At 37.5% G+C, this 12,239-nt stretch overlaps 1 long non-coding RNA gene across 1 annotated transcript; it reads left to right on the forward strand.

Annotated features, from left to right (window-relative positions):
* Nucleotides 1-633: 633 nt before the first annotated feature.
* On the forward strand, nt 634-11,297 carry LOC132367871 (uncharacterized). The gene is made up of 4 exons (XR_009503873.1): nt 634-809; nt 5,332-5,464; nt 10,993-11,118; nt 11,251-11,297. It is a non-coding gene; the product is annotated as an uncharacterized LOC132367871 (long non-coding RNA).
* Nucleotides 11,298-12,239: the final 942 nt, after the last annotated feature.

Below are 12,239 nucleotides of genomic sequence, written 5' to 3' on the forward strand. Positions count from 1 at the left end.
TTTGCATTTCAGTCTTTAGATGGAAAGTGGACTAAAAAGATTCTGGCAGAGACACCACAGATAAAATATAATAATAACAGTGATTAAGCACAGGCAAGCATTTAGAACATGGCAGGGCTGACATTTTACCCACCCCTAATATGAGTTCATGTTTAGCCATTTAAGAGACAAAAGCAATAACAATCTAATCATCGAATTATTAGACATAAAACTTGGAAATTATTTAAAAAGCTTTTTGTGAATTTACACCTACAACAAAGGCATTAGCTACTGATAGTGTGAAGTCATCATGATTCACCAAATGTTTAAAAGTAGTTTTATTTCACTTCATCTCATCCTCTAAATTGTCTAAATTTGTTACATGTACAAATGTATAAATAAGTATCTATATTTTGGGAGTGCTTGCCAAAATTTATTAATGGTGTACAAAATTAAAAATGCTTGGAGATCACTGTATGTGAGAATGTATTAAAAAGAGATGTTACAGAGATTCTCAAAGGGGGTACTCTTAAAGGTTTACATGTATTTCTTACCTTGTATGTCATATTTAGGTATAAATTCCATGATACACACTTTGCAATAACTAAATGACTTTGCCTTTTTATGAATTCTTTTACAAGTTTGTCATGGCATTTTCTCGGTTCTTCCGTGGTGTGGAAATAAAACCAATCAAATGAGAAAAACAAAGGATATTTATTCAGAGCTTGCTGGAGCAAGGAAGTCAGCCACCATCACTCGTGTTTGGCAGAGACTCAAATGCAGAGAGAGGCCTGGGAAAGCTTTATAGTGGAAAAAGGCGAAGGCTTCAGGTATGCCTTGCTTGGCGATTGTTGGCATGGTGAAACTGGAGGTGGGATAACCAGAAGCAGGGTATCCTATGTGACTGGTTAGGGGTATATTTTTGGCTTTCTCTGGTTGATCCTAAGCTGGAAGCAGGGACAAAAATTAGGGAAGCTGTCAGTTATTAATTAAGTCCTGGCCGTTTTGGACTGATTGTTACGAATGTATTTGTAGAACAAAGTTTTCCTACATGGACAGACCATGAAGGGTGCCTATCCCAACCAGTTCTCATTTTACCGAGCCATAGGAGGTTCTAGAATACTGCTCTAGACTGGTAATTATGCAAAAGGGTGCATGAGTATTCAGGATAATTATCCCACAAATATAATGCTCATCATAAATATTTTATACATTAGAAGTATATAATTAACATATTTTTTTCTGGTTCTATCCCATTCATCTGTGTTAAATAATTTGCATAATGTTTCAAACCATAGCTAATATTTAGGTTGCGGTCAACTAAATTATTATAAATAAGACTACCATGAATAACTTGGTATATAGCTTTCTGAATTTAAGATTAAGGTAGTATTCTAGAAGAAAAAGTTTTCTGTAAAAAGAGGCTCTATCAACACATAGTCTTATCATTTTCTTTTTGTTGATTTTTTTTTTGAAATCTACAAAATTCTCTTTTTGGTGTTGTGTAATTAAAAATAATCCAACTAATATTTCTTCATTATAATACCAAGGATATATATGTACTTATTCCTACCGTCTTTTCTTCCTATTTGTGTGTTATGTTACAATTTAGTACAACATGTTGGTGAAACTGAATTTCTTGTTTATTCAACTAAAAGTGCATTCTTTTAATTGAAAATTAGTCAGATAATATTGCAGTTTAATAGTGAAATGCCTTAATTTGAAGAAATAAACTGAATTATGTGATTACTTTCTTGAATAGATTTTCTGAACTGCTAACAAATACGTATTATATTAAAATTTCTTCCAAAAGATTACACCAATGAGTGATTTCAAAATATGAACTGGGAATTCCCTGGCGGTCCAGTGGTTAGGACTCCGTGCTTTCACTGCCACGGGCCTGGGTTTGATCCCTGGTCTGGGAACTAAGATCCTGCAAGCCACGCGGCATGGCCAAAAAAAAAAAAAAAAAAAAAAAATGCACCATCTCATTAAAAAAAAAAAAGCAAAACCCAAAAAACAAAATATGAAGCAATTTGTGTAAAAATAAAGATTTTATTTTGAATTATCTATAAAATAAAAAGAATTATTATCCCTCAATTTTTTTTTGATATCCACGAACATTTCTAATAAATGCTTTAATCCCCACATGGTTTTTAAATTAGCTTAATTTTTAATTAACTAATTAATTTTATTGAAGTGTAGTTGATTTACAGTGCTGTGGCAATCTCTGCTGTACAGCAAAGTGACTCAGTTATATACATGTAGATATTCTTCTTTTAATATTCTTTTCCATTATGGTTTGGGGTTGGTAGATGCAAACTTACATTTAGAATGGATAATTAGCTTAATTTTTGAGAAATCTTATAATAAGTCTAGAGAGTGGGAATTCACTGGGAAAGTAAATCATTCTTAGGTTTTAATTTGACATCTCATCAAATATTTAATAATCTGTGTTGTATGGGATACAAAGAAATACAGAGTAAATTCACTGCATTCAAAGAATAATTTAAATGAAAAAGTGCAGAGCATAAAAATATAAAAAGTTAAATATTTTTTCTGAGCCTCAATTTAATTGCAGAACTGGACCATCTGACCATTCATTATATGTAGTCACAAATAATACTACATTTCTGAGAAGCTGTAGCTACATCTGGACAAGCTCACTGTCTTTGGTTATACTTCTGGGACAGTTTTTACATCTTACCTGGTTCTTAGTCAGGAGCTGAACTAGGCTAATTTTGGTCTTCTCTGAAACTTCCTAGGATTTCCTGTGATCTGGGAAATTTACTTAAAGGTAGACTCTTCCCTTGGAATCTCTAAATCTCAGGATTTTCTTCCTTTCTTTCCTTCCTTCCTTCCCTCCTTCCTTCCTTCCTTTCCCTCCCTCCTTCCTTCCTTCCTTCCTTCGTTCCGTTGTCCTAAAATCCCTATCTTTTTAGCATCCTGAAAGCAGCTATGGCTATTGGATTGGCCAAGCTTGTTCTAATTAGGCCTGAGTCTGGGTGGCTCTTGGGATGTTAGGGCTGTTCTGAATTTTATGTTATGGCAGGAAACAGGGAGTTTGGGTTATCCTTGTACTAGGTGTCAATGAGCAGTACTTCCCCACTGTGTGGCTGGCTCATGTGGTTGTGTTAGGGAACCCAACACAATTTAGTTGGTCTAGCCTTGTGTGCCTTCCTTAAGCTAATGTGACCACCTCAGAAATAAGGCCCAAGACACCAAAGGGAAGCCCTGTTGGGTTCCTGCAATGCCTAGTCCTCTTTCCGAACTTCCTCCCACTTTGCTTTAGCTCTCTAGGCTGCTGACTTTGCTCCACATAACCCGTGGGGTAGATACTGTTGTGCTCCCAAATATGATCTTGCCATATCCATGGACTTGACTTCATTTGTTTTCTGGCTCTTATGGCAGTGATTTCCATTGTTCCTTTATCCTCTGTGTTTCCTCAGTTAAACAGCCCTCTTAGTTAGATTTCAATCCAGTTTGAGAACCTGTCTCCAGTCCAGCTGTGACCTGGGCTTGTGGAAGCACAGTATCGACGATAGATGTCTGAGGTGGGGATCTGTGCAGAGTGAGATAGTTATTCCACAGTTTTCTAATTAGTGGTATTTTTTCATAACATAAAATATGTACTGAATTGTGGCAAGTTTAAAAAATATAAAGAGTATAAAGAAAATAAATATGACTTGTAATCCTACCATTTAGGGAATTCCTTTGTTAATTTTTGGTACATTTACTACCTGAAATTTATATGTGTATGTAAATGACTAAATGAATACATTTTTAAAGAAGAAATGGATTATACTCTACATTCAGACTTTATGCTACTTTGTTCCTTAATACAAATAAATACTATGCCAACCTCATAAAAATCTTTATAAACACAATTTTAAATGATTGCATAATATTTCAGCATACATGTGCTTTAAACTTAATATTTTATTCTGTTTTTAAAATTTGTGCTATTTTTTTTTCTCCTGGAAACCTCATTTTCTTCCTGAAAAAACAATGACATTTGCTAGTATTATTTTTTCTTGATATCATTACATTTTCTCAAGTTAATGTCTTATATTTCTAACTATAATTATTTTTTAAAAAGAAGAATTATGAATGCTGGGGTTCTTTTTTTTTTTTTTTTTTTTTTGGCTGCGTTGGGTCTTCGTTGCTGCAGGCAGGCTTTTCTCTAGTTGCGGCGAGCCGGCTTCTCATTGCGGTGGCTTCTCTTTTTGCGGAGCACGGGCTCTAGGCGTGCGGGCTTCAGTAGTTGTGGCACGTGGGCTCTAGAGCGCAGGCTCAGTAGTTGTGGCGCACGGGCTTAGTTGCTCCACGGCATGTGGGATCTTCCCAGACTAGGGCTCAAACCTGTGTCCCCTGCATTGGCAGGAGGATTCTTAACCATTGCGCCACCAGGGAAGCCTGAATGCTGGGATTGTTAAATGCAATGTAATTTTACCTTTGTGAAAGGATTCAATTTTTTTAACTTTCTGTTTACTTCCTTTCATAAGTGAATTCACTTTGGGTATTTTTGAAGATTTAGAGTCTTATTAACTTAATGGAGTAACAACTAAATCTCCAGGTTCTTTAGGAATAAACTTCTAATGTCTGAGGAAGACTAGCTAACCAGAATTTCAGTTTCACTTTTCTAGGGAGAATAAAAATTGTACTTCGAAAAATGTCCCTGACGCTTTCAGACCAATGAGCATCTCCTTTTATAAACTATCAGAAACTTCAGAAGTAGAATTATTTTCTGTTTCATCTCTTTTATCTCCCCAATATCCAGTCCACGCTCCACCACTGTCTGGCTGTGAGTTTTTGGCCAAACGGTGAACCTCTCCAATCCTCAGTTTCCTCCTGTGTAAAACTGGGATGATGGCTGTACTGTTCTCAGGGGTTGTGGCAGGGATTACAGACACCCTGCACAGTCTCTAGCCTGGCTCATTAAAGTTTAGGTATTATTTATGGTGTTATTATGCTGCTGGTGGAGATAGCGCAACATGGTGGTTAATGTCGTGGACTTTGGAGTAAGCCTACCTAGGTTCAAACCTGGACTGCCACTGACTAGTTCTGTGGCCTTGGAAAGTCACTTATCCTCTGGGGCCTCAGTCTTCTCATCTGTAAAAGAGATATAATAATAACATCTACCCCATGGGATTTTTATGAGGATCAATTATTGTAATATGTATGAAAAGTACTGAGAACAATGTCTAGCAAGTGCTGTATGTGTGATTGTTTAAATCGAATAGAATACCTGATCCATATTTTAAGTAATAGGTGGGTGAAGTAGTTACAGAGCAAAACTAAATCATGTCGCTTTTGTTTCCTTACATGTGTAATATTTCCTTTTCTTTGAAGTGTTCAGTAACCAGAGGAACTGCATACTTTGAGATCGTTGGCCTGAAGGTGCTCAATTTGACCAGTCCCCAAGGAGGTACTTGCCAAATTGCTAGGATGGAACGTAAATGACTCCGAATCATCAAAATCTGAGGTGAGTCAGCTGATGCCTATCTTAGAGTCTTTAGTAGAACCCCACCAAGAACACAAGAGAAGTACTATGAATAGGTAACCTTCTCTATATATGTTTATGGGACTATTGCCATCCTTTCTAGTGCAGAAGAGTAGTTGTGGATTAGAGAGACTGATTTGCTTTTAGAGATTAAATGTCTTGGACTATCCCTGGGCAAAAAGGAGTTCACATAGAACGAAGAAAATATAAACAGTGTAACTCTATTTCTCTTACTCTAAGGCTCTTCATAAAGAATGATCCAATAGGCTAGAAGATTTTGAAGCAAATTAAAATTATTTTCCACAAGGCACATGAGCATTTTGATTGCTTCCCTATGTTTTAGAACTATTAAGAGTTCTTCAAATGAGGTCCAAAGTGCAGCAAAACATAATCATCCAACTTGGAAGGCAGCCATGGAATGGGATGACTGAATAAATATTACCATCTAGCATCATTTATCTCAGGCTTTAGTGCGAATGGGAGAGAGGTTGGGGAAGGATTTCCTGCCAGAATCCAAGGTTAAACCCTAAGAGAAGTTAGTACCCTCCAGGGGCCATTTTTTCTCCATTATGAGCCTTGGCTATGATTTCATTTCAATGATTATTTTAAAAAATTGTATTTTGAATGGGGGTAGGCAAAGCTGGTTTTGAACATGTATAATTTGAAAATTCATCTAGAAGTGTGATGGTCAATTTGAATAGATGAATATACTTTAGCTGCTGACCTATTCTTCAATATGTTATTTTGTGCTGACAAATTAGGGCTATTAAAAATTCCTCGCAATAGAGGTATTTGATTGTTTAAAGTGAGATTGTAGATACCTCCGTCAGCCTTTGACAGGGGACACAAACCATAATTTGGGAACTGTAATGTAAACCTTGAGACAACGAAGTAACTTAACAGACCTGAGTCAAGCATAAACAATGAAGTGGTTTGAAAGGATTGGTCTCCCCGAAATGGCACGTTCCACGGAAGAATGCTTTCTCTGTTTGATCTGTCACTAGAGCTCTCAAAACATGACACTCCTTGAACATAATATACTTTGATGATAAACTAGATTAACTTTCCCAGTGCAAGTGAAAGGCCACCTGTTGCCAGAATGGCCATATTCCTCATTGGCTGTCTTGTAGCTGTCATCACTTCAATGCAATCTGCAACCGACATGCTGGAATATAATGAATATGTCAGAAGTTGGAGGTCAGCCATCCAAGTACATGAAAACTTGGCTCGCCTACAGTGTCAGCATGGAGGCCTCCCCTATCATCTCGTGCAGAGGATTTCTGCACCACTTGATTTGTTTGCACAGGGTTTGTTGCTGTTGGATGGGGCGTATTTCTGAGAGGCTTTTTGACAGCCCGTTCAAATATTTTCACTGTGGAAAAAATAGGGCTTCTGGTTTCAAGCTCTTCAAATAATAATAGGTGGTGTAAAATGCCAAGGTACCTGAGGGTGGTGGGGGTCTGTTGTTGCTTTTTACTGGAAATATCCACAGAGGCTGTTAGAAGTTTTTTGATTGGAGTGGAGAGGAGGGTTGGTTGGAAGATCAGAGCCACTAAAGAAATTGTAGAGATGCTCAATTTCTGCCTTCTCCTCCCCACCCGTAACATATAGTGGTGTTGGATCCATTGGGCCACAAACTCTTGCTATAGGGAAATATAAAGTAGTGCATCATATTTACTTATATGTCAAATATTTATATATCATATGCAATATAGTACGGATCAGTTTTCCGGGTCACAGTATTAAGGAACAATGTGAGATTCTTATTTATTCATGGAATATCTGTTCTTTCTTCTCAAAAAGTGAAGTCTGTTTTAGCTGACAGCATCAGGAAGAAGCTTTCTGAAGTCTTGGTCAGTATGATGAAAGAATCATGAGTAGTTCCACTGGCTAAAAGTAAGAGAGCTTAAAGTCAGTCTTAGCTGTTGTTAAATGCTTGCTCCAAACCTTTAAAGGCCAACTAAAAGGAGAATTCTGTTCTTGGCTTTAGCTTGGGCAGAGTTTCTCAACCTTGACAGTACTGACATTTTGGATTGGATAATTCTTTGGGGGGAGGGGGACTGTCCTGTGCACTGTGGGATGTTTAGCAGCATCCCTAGTCTCTACCCTCTAGATGCCAGTAGCACCTTCCCAGTCATGACAATAAAAAAATGTCTCCAGATGTCCCAAATTGCCTATCGTCCCCTGGAACTCACTTGGGGGCAAAACTGCCCCTGAATGAGAAACCCTGACTTAGTTGGATACTGGGTTCCTAGAAGTATATTACATTGCAATATCATAAAGGAGCAAATTACATGCATAAACCCATCCTCCTAACTTTACCTCCCCAGTTTTAATATCAAAATATCAACCGAAAAGGAGCGGGAATTTTATTACACTCCGTACAGTAATTCACATTCGTACATCCTAAAAGTATGGGTTTGGGTAGCCAAGGGCCTAAGATTATCTTCTGGTGGTTTTGATAATAACAGCAATAATAGCTCTCATTTACGGAGGGGTAATTACAGTACCCCACCCTGTGCTAAGTCATGTGCTATTTCACTTGATCCTTGTAACAAATGTAGACGTTAACTACGTTGTCATACTCTCGTATCAGATGAGCACAGGGAAGCTTGGGGCATTTAAAGAATTTGCCTAAACTTGTACCCTTAATAAGAAAAAGAGTTTGTGTTTAAATTCAGGTGGTCCCACCCAGAACTTGTAAAATGAACTACTTATACATTGTTTCTCCCTTTGTGGACTGGATTACAGCTGCTTCCAGGGACTACAGGTCGCTGGGCCTCCACAGCTGACGCTCAGCAGATTTCTTTCTAGCACTTTCACATAATTTAGGTCTCAGTGAGTCACATCCTATAATCGTTTTATAAGAACGAAGTGGCAAATAGCTAATTTAAAATTATCCCTGTCAAAAGAAGATAAGAAAATTACGTGTGGGTTTGATAAAAAACATTTTATATCTCTTCTAAAACACTTGTTAAATTTTATCGAGATGTGACCTTATTTTTTTTTTTAATTATTTATTTTTGGCTGTGTTGGGTCTTTGTTGCTGCGCGTGGGCTTTCTCTAGCTGCAGCGAGCGGAGGCTATTCTTCGTTGCGATGCACGTGCTTCTCATTGCGGTGGCTTCTCTTGTTGCAGAGCACGGGCTCTAGGCATGCAGGTTTCAGTAGTTGTGGCACGAGGGCTCAGTAGTTGTGGCTCGCGGGCTCTAGAGTGCAGGCTCAGTAGTTGTGGCACACGGGCTTAGTTGCTCCATGGCATGTGGGATCTTCCCGGACCAGGGATCGAACCTGTGTCCCCTGCATTGGCAGGCGGATTCTTAACCACTGCACCACCAGGGAAGTCCCTCGAGATGTGACCTTATAAACTTAGAGCTCTAATGTCTCGACAGGCTGTACGCTCCATGGGAATTTGAATCCACATTCAGTATTTAATTTGTGTGAATTAACTCAGTGTTTAATTTTTTCTTTTTGTTTCCATCATCTTTAGCATTTTCTACATGTGTTGACAAGGGGAAATATGTGACTACTACATCCCTTTTTTTTTCTCTTGCCCTGCTGGTAGAGGTTTAAAAACGAGTGAAAGTGTCAAAAGTCAGGCAGATTGAACAAAACAAAACAAAACCAAAAGAAACAAAAACAGAGACACTTATTAATTCACAGCCTGGAAAATGAACTAACACATTTGCCCTCATCTATTCTTTCTTAGTCCATTGTCAGAGGTCCTTTGTTCCCCTTCTTTATTTATATATCCTTTTAATCTTCACTTTAGTTTACCTTCACTTATTCTGTTGCCATTCCCCAAATTGATCATAGACATAATATAAAAAGAGCCTTTTCTCTTAGTTTTTTTTTTTTTAAGTCAGTGCATTAGACCATTTTTTGATTAGCACTTAGCAGATACTCAGTAAACATTTACTGTCTTATGGAGCCCAGTAGACAAATCAGAGTAGGAAACACAGCAAAACACAAGATACAGAAAAAGTGCAGCCATGTGGCAGATAACTACACTGCCGTGAAGTGGTGGGGCACAGGAAGGGCCGTGAATTGTTATTACCGTATTTCACTGATTGCTTTCCAAGTACTCTTTATCATGGAGAATTTTAAACATATACAAAAGTAGAAAGCCTGGTAAATGAACCCCCATACACTTTTAGTCACCCCAAAAGTCATCAAACCATGGCCAGTCTTGTCACATACTGTATTAGTTATCTACTGGGGTAAAATGAATTACCCCAAATTTAGCAGTTTAAAACAACATACATTTATTATCTCACAGTTTCTGTGGAGTAGGTCTCTAGATGGGGTTTATTTGGATCCTCTGGCTTTGGGTCTCTCACAAGACTGTAGTCATCTCAGATCTCACCTGAAGGGTCCACTTCCAAGCTTACTCAAGTGGTCGTTGGCAGGATTCAGTTACGAGAGCTGTTGATGGGAGGCCTTCCTCCTTCCTTTCCACATGGACATCTCTGTAGAGCATCTCACAACATGGCAGCTTGCTTCATCAGGTTGCTCACAAGAAGGAGAGCAAGAGAGGGTGAACAAGAAGGGAAGTCACAGTCTTTTGAACCTAATCGTAAAAGAAGTATCCCATCATCCTTGCTGAATTCTGTTCTTTAGTAGAAAGTCACCAAGTCCAGCCCACACTCAAGGGGAAGGTATTACATAAGGGTGTAACTACCAGAAGGTGGGGACTACAAGGGACTGTTTTAGGAGCCTGCCCATCACACATACACATTCGCATTCTTTCTACCCTCCCAGATTATTTTGAAGCAGATCCCAGATTTCATATCATCCCTTCTGTAACTTTCAACACGTATTCCTAAAAGATAAGGGTTCTTTTGAAAAATACATAATCAAAGCACCATTATTACACCTAAAATTTAATAATAATTCGCTAATATTTTCAAATGTACAATCAGTGTTCAAATTTCCAATTGTCTCATGAATATAGTAATCCATTGAGATATATTCATGTATTTTAAAATGTCTTCTAAGTCCCATTTTAGTTTATTGTTTTCCCCTTCTCTCTCCTTTTTTTCCTTCCTTGTAATTTATTTGAAACAGCTAGCTTGTTTGACCTGTAGAGTTTCCTGCAGTCTGAGTTTTGCTGATTGGATCCCTGAGTTAAAGTTTATCACATTCCTAATATTTCCATATAAATTGATAAGTATTGATTTTAAGATGGCAATATTTACACATTGAAATCAAGGTGCATCTTACCATCAAAGGCATTGTATGATTTCTCAGGTGACAGTTATGATACTGTTGTCATTGCTTCAGCATGAGCAAACTCGTCTTGACTATATTGTTATCACTTCAGTTGAATTATGTGCATTGTTCCTATTACATGTGTTGAGTTTAATTGCTGTTTAAATTTTTTTTCAAGAAGATTACATTTTGATTTTGCATTGAAAGAAAAAGTCACTGCAAGTGCAGGAAAACACAGAACAGAGGGGATTAAATTTGATTCATTCATGACTGGGCCACTAAAATCCCTTGATGTTTCAGGCTGCAAACCAAATAAGGACATTTGAAGAAGGAATGGAAGTCCTGATGTTGTCCGAAATGGATCAAGGAAGCACCAACATCAACATTTGCCAACAGAGCGTCAGTCCCTTGGAATAAAATTCCATGGTCAGTAGCGGAGCACTCTTTAAAGTTCTATTCAAAATATATATTATCCTTCAATAAAATAGTGTGGAAAAACACAGAGATCAATGGCTTTGAATATAAAAGTGATTCCTGTTGGATTATTTTTTTTTCCAGAATATTCTGATGGCTTCAGGAAATACTAAGTGAAAACAAAACTAACAAAATTACATCACAAGTATTAGTCTAATTAAGGCACAGGAAAAGGACTGGAAGGAAATACATCAAATTGCTATCAGTATTGATGAGATTCTGGGACATACATTTTTCCTTTATATTTTGTTATTGTGTTGTTTTCCTGAATTATTTACAATGAACAAGAATACCTTTTAAAATCAAGGGGAAAAAAACCCAGTAAATATTATTCTTATAAAAGCACCATGTCAGAGAAGTGACAAGCCAGATTGTGGGCTGGCTTCTGTAGGGAGGCTGTGAGGTTCTCAGGCTTGTAGGCTGCAAGATGAATTTTAGTTCTTGACCTTGGAGGCTCTTGGCAGTCTTTCTGTGGATGGACCGCTGCCTTCTCCCCGCTTGGGAAGTGCCCCATCCATCCTGACCCTGGAACTGTTTCAGTGCTGTCTGTGAGGGATGTTCTTCAATCCTTGTTAATTTTTGCCCGAAGTGCTCAAGTATGTTGTTCTCATGATGATCTTGGAGTTCAGAAAGGTCTGTTGGATTCTTCAGCTGAAGAATTTTTTGTAGCATCTTAATCATTGGCATTTTTGCTAATATTTTCCTTTTTGTGGATACTACATGGGAGTGATAAATGATATAAATCTCTAAAAATAAGTTTTAAGAAATCATTCCAATAAATGTAAAATAAAAACTTCTAAATGATAGGAAGAAGGTACTTGTATCAGTTTAATTGGCAGGGTTTTTTTTCTTAGTCACTTTGAAAATAATTGTGTGTTTTTCAATTAAGTTACCAGATTCAATGAAATGCATTACTAACAATAAAACTAATAAAATTAAATAAAATAAAAAAACCTGTGTCCTCTAGAGCTGAGTTTAGGGGATTGGGGATTTGTCTTTTCTTTCCTCATATGTCTCTTCTTGCTGATAATCCCATATTTCCTTGATACCAGATATCATAAGTTGTTAGATAC

This window comes from Balaenoptera ricei, chromosome 6, assembly GCF_028023285.1.
Source record: "Balaenoptera ricei isolate mBalRic1 chromosome 6, mBalRic1.hap2, whole genome shotgun sequence".
Lineage (NCBI taxonomy): Eukaryota > Metazoa > Chordata > Mammalia > Artiodactyla > Balaenopteridae > Balaenoptera > Balaenoptera ricei.